This window comes from Schistocerca serialis, chromosome 7 (assembly GCF_023864345.2).
Source record: "Schistocerca serialis cubense isolate TAMUIC-IGC-003099 chromosome 7, iqSchSeri2.2, whole genome shotgun sequence".
NCBI lineage: Eukaryota > Metazoa > Arthropoda > Insecta > Orthoptera > Acrididae > Schistocerca > Schistocerca serialis.
The window spans coordinates 609,544,518-609,551,319 of NC_064644.1; positions in this window are offsets into that span (position 1 = coordinate 609,544,518).

The window sequence follows — 6,802 nt, forward strand, 5'->3', positions numbered from 1 at the left end:
GGCAACGAGAGTGACTACTGAATAAAAGTTATGGTTCTACGTATAAAACTTACTATAAAATCGTACTCAATCGTATTTATAGAACTAATTTCGTCACCAGAAATAACATCCTGCTAATATAACTTCTGCTTTGAAAGTCACAGATTATAAGACAATTACACTAAACTTCAGTAAATGAAACAGATATTTATCCATTAATTAATTTTCCTGATACGTGAGATGCGAGATCTTTTTTACCTCTCAGAATATTCGAGAGCATTTATCTGAACAGATATTTGTGTCATTCCATATTGACAACATTTTCAATGAAGCTGTAGTAATGTAATCGGTATTTGTAAATGCGGCCGTAACTGTTTCCGTAAAGCTACCATCTATAGTTTGAATACGGTAATTACACACTACTTTGCCAATTTTTAATGATAAGTAAATTCTATTGTTGTTTTAATGGCATTCTTATATATTGTACTGGAATGTAACACAGTCCACACTTTCCTTTTTCTTCACTCCTTCGATAATATATCCCATTCATACTAAAGAAATAAATATGATTCAAAAGTAACGAATTCCTCCGCAAACTATTTACTCAGACTTGAGATGTATCACCGTGACCCTATCATGAACAGAAGAGGGAAAAATACAATACAATGAGTTCAATTTCGATTAAATTTACCTACAGTTTGCCAAAATAAAACTCTTCCGTTACTTGATTTCTTAGTGGTCACGTTTAGAACCGTTGTTCTGGGGCAGACAAACTTGGTGGTGGCAAAGCGTTATGATAATATGCAGTAAGACAAAATGTTATGCATTATACAACACTGATAGTACTTCGCAACTTTTAGATTCAAGGTTCAATTTGCATTGAAGGAAAATCTACGTACAATGGCATGCAAATCGGCCTATCGCTTCCCATTGTAATTAGGAACTGAAACAGAGAAAAATTCTGAACATGTTATTAGTAACAGAAACTCTCTTAGACTACAATAATAGACTAAAATAAACATTAAAAAGAATCTGAAGACTTATTATTATTTGTAAGAGCATGAGTAACAAGAAAATGCGTCCCCGGACAAAGGCGGACAGAAGGAGAAAGACGATATGCGGTAAGATATTAGTGCCTCAGCTACTTTTTAAATGGAATAACGAAAATCCTCAAGGATACATGTCACATACTCAGATCTCTGGTTTAGTACATCAGATTAATTTATTACGTTTTTTCCATTAATCATGATACACCCACCAGCGCGCAATCACCCCGTCACGTATACCTTTGTGAAGTGTATTACAAGCTACCTGAAACAAATTATGTGTAAATCAAAAACACGGTACAATAGGCAGTGCAGCAGTTAAGTCACTGACAACTTCGAGAAGATGTAGTTGCTCTGCCCGGCCATCCTTATTCGGATTTTCCTTGCCTTTCAAAGATCGCTAAGTCAAATGGTTGCTCACTCAAGTCCACGGTCCACCACCTGCCCTATCCTCACGAAAAACGTTATGCATACTGTGTTTTGTATATTTTGACCTAATGATTACCGTTGTATTACCTTGGCAAATCTTATGTCATTGTTAGATGAACCTTGTATGAATAAAAATAAGTAAAAATAAAGTAACTATTGTAACAGGATTGCCAATTTGGATCCCTCCACCTACGCCAGGACAGAGAGGCAGGACGCTACAGTGCGAGGTCACCTTTAGCGGGCGTTCTGGGATGCTCCCACAGTCTGCTCATTGGTTCGACCCGCGACGCCCAGATCCCTTGAGACTGAAGTTTTCTGTTATCTCTCCCCCTGCGTAAGGCCTCTGTACCCCTTTCCGACAAACCAATTTTGTACGGATTATGCCTTCTTACACTACTGGCCATTAAAATTGCTGCACCACGAAGATCACGTGCTACAGACGTGAAATTTAACCGACAGGAAGAAGATGCTGTGATATGCAAATGATTAGCTTTTCAGAGCATTCACACAAGGTTGGCGCCGGTGGCTAAACCTACAACGTGCCGACACGAGGAAAGTTTCCAACCGATTTCTCATACACAAACAGCAGTTGACCGGCACTGCCTGGTGAAACGTTGTTGTGCAGACTCGTGTAAGGAGGAGAAATGCATACCATCACGTTTACGACTTTGTTAAAGGTCAGATTGTAGCCTATCGCGATTGCGGTTTATCGAATCGCGACATTGCTGCTCTCGTTGGTCGAGATCCAATGACTGTTAGGAGAATATGGAATCGCTGGGTTCAGGAGGGTAATACGGAACGCCGTGCTGGAACCCAACGGTCTCGTATCACTAGCAGTCAAGATGACAGGCATCTTATCCGCATGGCTGTAACGGATCGTGCAGCCACGTCTCGATCCCTGAATCAAGAGATGGGGACGTTTGCAACACGACAACCATCTGCACGAACAGTTCGACGACGTTTGCAGCAGCATGGACTATCAGCTCGGAGACCGTGCCTGTGGTTACCCTTGACGCTGCACCACAGACAGTAGTGCCTCCGATGGTGTACTCAACGACGAACCTGGGTGCACGAATGGCAAAACGTCATTTTTTCAGATGAATCCAGGCTCTGTTTACAGCATCATTATGGTCGCATCCGTGTTTGGCGACATCGCGGTGAACGCACATTGTAAGCGTGTATTCGTCATCGCCATACTGGCGTATCACCCGGCGTGATGGTATGGGTGCCATTGGTTAGACGTCTCGGTCACCTCTTGTTAGCATTGACGGCACTTTGAACAGTGGACGTTACATTTCAGATATATTACGACCCGTGGCTCTACCCTTCATTCGATCCCTGCGAAACCCTACATTTCAGCAGGATAATGCACGACCGCATGTTGCAGGTCTTGTACGGCCTTTCTGGATACAGAAAATGTTCGGCTGCTGCCCTGGCCAGCACGTTCTCCAGATCTCTCACCAATTGAAAACGTCTGGTTAATGGTGGCCGAGCAACTGGCTCGTCACAATACGCCAGTCACTACTGTCGATGAACTGTGGTATCGTGTTGAAGCTGCATAGGCAGCTGTACCTGTACGCGCCATCCATGCTCTGTCTGACTTAATGCCCAGGCGTATCAAGGCCGTTATTACGTCAGAGGTGGTGTTTCTGCGTACTGATTTCTCCGGATCTATGCACCCAAATTGCGTGAAAATGTAATCACATGACAGTTCTGATCTAATATATTTGTCCAATTAATACCCTTTTATCATCTGCATTTCTTCTTGGTGTAGTAATTTTGATGGTCAGTAGCGTATTTCCCTTAAATCTACAGCCTAACCTGGTCACTCACCCTTCTCGCTAGCCATTCAGTAAAACTTTTCATAGGGCTGCTATGGAGTCCCGGCTGTAGAATTTAGGGGCTCTAATAATCATCAGCTTCGTGAAAGTAATTTTTCCGCGTGTGCGTTGAACAATTTAATCGTATTACCTTCGTGATCTGAGATTCACTTCTCTAGTAGTTTCCTAAAGTTCCCTAGTATCCAAGTAGGTTTGTTTGCTAAATGTATGAGACTTTGCAGAAAACTCCATTCTATATCATTCATCGCGTTCAGATGCGCTGAGTACGTAATTCCCCTTCTTTTAGTCATTTGCAGCTGTGATGAATAAATGTAAACCGCCTCTGTTAGCAGCATAAGTTTCCCATAAATTTGCGTGAAAAACGGAGGCTGCTCCAGATCCATGGGCAGTGTAGGCGTATATGCAAATGTAACTCTTTAAAACACGTTCCTACCCAGAACTCACAGCATATTCATGAATTGTTGCGGTTTATAATTAACTCGGATAAAAAACACTGGGCAAGAAAAAGAAAACGAAGAAGCAGAAATGGTTCAACGAAAAGTGTCAGAGAGCAGCAGAAAGGAGGAGAGAAGCCAGTATGCTGTGGCTGCATAATAGGGAGAGTGAGGACAGGAGGGACACGTTCAATGCGGTTAGAAGAGAAACAGCAAGAGCTCTACTAGCAGAGAAAAGGAAATATCTAACTGGAATCCTAGAATCTATAGAATTGGAAAGCAGGAATGGAAACTCGAAGAAATTGTTTCAGTATACAAAGAAAAGTAAGAGAGGTTATCAAAGTGAAAACCTATGCATAAAAGATAAAAATCAAAATATGCTAACGCAGCTGGAAGGTATCCTAGAAAGATGGAAAGAGTATTTCTCATAAATGTTAAAATACACTGATCCGCACATAACCTTCAATTACGCAATGTGTGAGAGTGACAGCATTAATAATGACGAATGCAGAATCACAGAATAGGAAGTGATTCACTCCATTCAAAAGCTCCAAAACAACAAGGCAGTAGGCGAGGACCAGATATCAGCAGAGATGTTAAAAGTGGGCGGAAACAAATTACACAAAGAAATTTATAACCTTATCACAATGATCTGGAAAACTGGAGCACTGCCTGAAGATTGGAAAACTGCGATAATTTGTCCCATACACAAGAAAGGAAACAGAATGGAATATAGAAATTAACAGAGGAATCAGTTTGCTGAACGTAACATCCAAAATCCTGTCAATGTCCATTCTGGAAAAGCTTTAACCTTACGCAGAAAACATTATTCAAGATTACCAGGCTGGATTTCGAACAAACCCTTCCACAACTGATAATTAGTTTACTATACGACAAATCTTTGAGAAATACTGGGAATTTAACAAAAACATCCACTGTCTCTTCATTGACTTCCAGCGAGCCTACGACAGCGTCCACAGAAGTAGCCTCTACAACACAATACGAGAATTTAGTATACCCAGTAAAATCATTAGGATGATACAACTGTACATGGGTGGTTCCCAGGCAGCAGTGAAGTTCAGAGGATCCATATCCCACACCTTTCCAATTAAAACAGGCTTACGACAGGGAGACGCTCTTTCATGTGTCCTCTTCAACCTCGCATCAGAGAAAGTGTTTCGGGAGAGTAATTTACATCTATACAATGGTCTCCGATTCGAACACACTGAAGTAAAACTCCTGGATTATGCAGATGATATAGTGTTGCTGAGTGAAACTGAAGAAGAACTGAAAGACACATACAGATATCTTAGGGACAGTGCCAGCAAAATCGGGCTTTTGATTAACTAAAAGAAAACCGAATATTTGGAAATAGGTCGAGTCATAACCCAAAATCCTTACTTTGAAAGTGACAAATATTCTAAATTCAGAAAAGTTCTCCAGTTTAAATACCTTGGATCACATTCCAACAGTAAAAATATCATAACAATGGATATAAGTGAAAGAATAGCCTCAGGGTCAAGATGTGTGTACTCACTAAGCAACCCACTCAAAAGTAAAGCTTTGTCACTCACCACAAAGATGAAGATATACAACACTATTATCTGCCCCATAGTACTATAGGGCTCAGAAAGCTGGACGATTACAAAGAATGAAAGAGAAAAACTGGATGTTTTCGAAAGAAAAGTAATGAGAAAAATCTGGGGATCTGTATTGGAGAATGGTGCATGGAGAATTCGAAAGAACAAAGAAATTTATCAGTTAATGAAGCAACCCACTATCATTCAGAAATTAAAAAGTAGGAGACTGCAGTGGGCTGGACATGTAGCCAGAATGGAAAACAACAGGTTCACCAAGGAAGCATTTGAAGGAACTCTCCAGGCAAGAAGACCATTGGGCCGATCTCGCACAAGGTGGAAAGCTGACACAGAGAAGGCCATCGCAGCACCAGGAATTTCCGCAGGGTGGAGAGAGGCTGCGAGAGACGGAAGGCGGCGGAAGCAGACCGTGGATGCAGCGCCTGGTCTGCAGGGCCTGTGAGCGTTGAGAAGATAGATAGAAGATAAATTACCGCGAGAATTCAAGTATAGGCTGTTAGCTTCGTCTGTCATGTGCTCATTCACAAAAGACGTAGTTAGTTGCCAAAATAACGGAAACTCCAACAATAATGATTTGGGACAACGTTTCATTTTCCGCACTGTTGAGATATATGCTGAAGTAAATAAATACGCTATATCGATATTGCAGTACCTTACTTCGTTGTATCGGCGATGATATGCACGAAATCGGTGCGAGAATCTTGTCTCCGACTAGAGCTGATAATGTTGTTGTGAGTATGTGTAGAAATTTATCTCAGTACTCATCACAAAACGTCTGGAAAGAGCTATCAACTGAGGTATGCCGGAAGACTGCGTCTTGCTCGATGTAACATATCAATTTACAAATAATTTTAATTCGGCCTCGAAATAATACTAAGAACGGTATACTGTCAAAACGTGGCTGACAGCATGTTAGGAACCTGTTAACGGACCAGCACTGAAAAGTAATACTGAAGAGTTGGTCGAACGAGGATTTTCTAAACTAAGTCAAACGTCAGTGAATTACGGTATATTGATAAATTTCACTTATGGACCGTCTGACAGCAACTGAATAAAACACAATTTTAGTGCCATACGCGTTTCGCCTTTATTTTCTGCATTCCACATCCAACCACCCCCAAAGCCAGAAACTTGCAGCACTAAGACACATGTTACATAGATTAAACAGAATCCCACTCAGCAAGAGAAACTATGAACAAGAAATGAACACGATCATACAAATAGCTAGGAACAACGGGTATGACACACATGTGGTACACAGGCTCAATCAAAAAATAAAAACACAAATAAAAAACAAACACAACATTTCCACAATACAAAAGAACTCACAAGCTGAAAACTTACAAACACACTCAACAAACACACACAATGACAACATCACACAAAAAAGAACCAGATGGTACACCATGACCTACACACATAAACTAACACACAGAGTTGCAAACATCCTAAAGAGACAGGGCTTCAAAATAGCA